A 2552-nucleotide genomic window follows, 5' to 3' on the forward strand; every position below is an offset into this window, starting at 1 on the left:
TCTTGATGTAAAGAGGGACAGCAAAACTACGCCGGTGATAGTAAAGGCTTAGTTGGCCTCATTCGATCTGTGGCTGGGGAAACTGCAATTTGTTGTCCTCTCGAAGTCTTCATGATCTTGCGTGGAAAACATGTATGCAGTATTTTTTTAATGGTTTGATGGCCTTTAAGTATCCAAAATTCTTGCCGAAGTTTGGACAACACAATTCGGACACCAAGATAACGAAGATCAATATGTGTTTGAAATATGAGGAGTCTCGTGAAGCGATGTGAACCATCTATAAGTAATGGATATCGTTCCTCACTGCTGAAGTCTGCAAACTGTAGTCTACGTCCCAGATGAGTCCGTCTTCAGTGAATGAATGAAAGCGTCCAATTTTAGAGCCTTGCAGGATCGGTTTACCGTTCCGGATTGCGTGGAATTCCCGCGTGAAGCACTGATGTTGGGCTGTTTTGATCTGGTAAAGTGCGTGCATCTGCGAGCTCGATTGCTGTCCAGTAAGTTTATCTTTGTGGCGAGTTTTACATATGAATCGAACGACACAGCCGGTTGTGCGAATTAATCCCCAGTAGGAACTGAATTTGGCCAACGGCCTTGCAGCAGCGGTAACACCGGTTCCCGTCAGATCACCGAAGTTAAGCGCTGTCGGGCTGGGCTAGTACTTGGATGGGTGACCGCCCGCTCTACCGAGCGCTGTTGGCAAGCGGGGTGCACTAAGCCCTCGTGAGACAAACTGAGGAGCTACATGATTAAGAAGTAGAGGCTCCGGTCTCGGAAACTGACATACGGCCGGGAGAGCGGTGTGCTGACCACATGGCCCTCCATATCAGCATCCAGTGACGCCTATGGGCTAAGGGTGACACGGCGGCCGGTCGGTACCGTTGGGCCTCCATGGCCTGTTGGGGAGGAGTTTAGTTTTAGTTTTTAGGAACTGAATTTGGAAATCTCTGTAATACTGGGGGTTATAGCAACTTCTGTCACGTGTTTCACATTCTTTCTTTCTTCCGGGAGGTCACGGCACGTACTTAGAGTACCAGATGGCCGACATTCTTCTGGGTGTGCAAGGCATGGCGGTCCTTCCCCCCCCCCCCCCCCCCCCCAAACACGCGCAGATTGGATTTTATTGACAAGAAGTCCCCGTGTTAGGTGATCCGCTGCGTTATCATTTCCAGGACAACGTTCTCCACTGACTAGGGGACTTATATGTCACTCTGCTACAGATAAAAGACTTCCATCGATTCGCACCACTGCGTATCCAGCGTAATGTCACTGCAGCGTCCGTCCACAGCATTACATTAGTAAAAAAAAAGTGCACCTATAAGTTCGAGACCTGATAGTGTTATCCTTTTAACAGGTTGTTTACTGCAGCCGACTCTTTGGCCTGTACTATTTACAGGCGAGCGCGGTCACGCTGGAGGAGGTTGTCGCGCAGTGGCCTTCGCGTCTGCTCTGGTGACGTCGACATCCTGCCTTCCACGTACGGGTGTTGTTATCGAATCCGCACTTCTACCCGTGGAGGAACGCCGGCCTGGTTGAGGCCCCTCTGTCCACTCTTCACTGGTTGTCCGCGGGACGCAGATGGCAGTCTAATCGTCGCCTGCGTCGACGAAGGCAAACAAACAGTAACCACCATGGGGCGGTGGAGCCGCCGTTCGGCGAGGGTTTGAGTCCGGGAGCAGTTCGGCTGGGTCGGTGTCTGCCGAGACGACTGGGGACGGCTCAGAATTGTGCACAGCAGTCCCGGACAAACGACGAAGTGCGCCGAGGGAAAGGAAAAGAACGATTCAAATGGCTCTGAGCACTATGGGACTTAACTTCTGAGGTCATCAGTCCCCTAGAACTACTTACACCTAACTAACCTAAGGACATCACACACATCCATGCCCGAGGCAGGATTCGAACCTGCGACCGTAGCGGTCACGCGGTTCCAGACTGAAGCGCCTAGAACCGCACGGCCACACCGGCCGGCCGAGGGAAAGGAGAAAAGACGTTAAGTGTGAATGTTTCCAGCTGATCGTCCTTTGGGACTGAGTTCATCCAGTCGTCTTTTCCGCCTTGTGGCCACCGCCGTGGCAATCCTCTGTTCTGTTCATTGGTGCAATTCTGACAGTGCAGATTCCTCCACGCATCGTTCCTAACCGGTGTAGTGGTGTATTTTGGTGGTTATTTGTGTACGTTTGCACTTCTATGTTTTGGTAGTTCATCCTCCCGCCCTGTGGTTGCAGAATTTCGGGTGGGGAGTTAGTTCCTTGTCTCGCAAGATCTAGTGCTGTATTATGAAGGTTAATTCTAGTTCAGTCTAGTGTTCTGTTAATCCCTGGGTATGTGTCCGCCATACTGTTTGCGCTGTATTTATTCTAATTGAGTTGCACTGACAGTAGTTGGGGGTTCGAGTCCCGTCACGGAGCTGATAAGGGATCACATTGGTTTCGGTTTGTCAGTTGGAGGGTGTAGCCTTAGACGTTTGTTAACATTGGCATGTCAGCGTTGTCTAGCGCTACCGGGACCAAACGAACAACAATGTGCTGATTAGGGAATGTTGTTACACGTTC

At 50.9% G+C, this 2552-nt stretch overlaps 1 pseudogene; it reads left to right on the forward strand.

Moving 5' to 3' along the window:
• The first annotated feature begins 584 nt into the window (after positions 1-584).
• Positions 585-702, forward strand: LOC126210696 (5S ribosomal RNA; annotated as a pseudogene).
• Positions 703-2552: the final 1850 nt, after the last annotated feature.

Source organism: Schistocerca nitens, chromosome 10 (genome assembly GCF_023898315.1).
Source record: "Schistocerca nitens isolate TAMUIC-IGC-003100 chromosome 10, iqSchNite1.1, whole genome shotgun sequence".
In the NCBI taxonomy this organism is placed as follows: Eukaryota; Metazoa; Arthropoda; class Insecta; order Orthoptera; family Acrididae; genus Schistocerca; species Schistocerca nitens.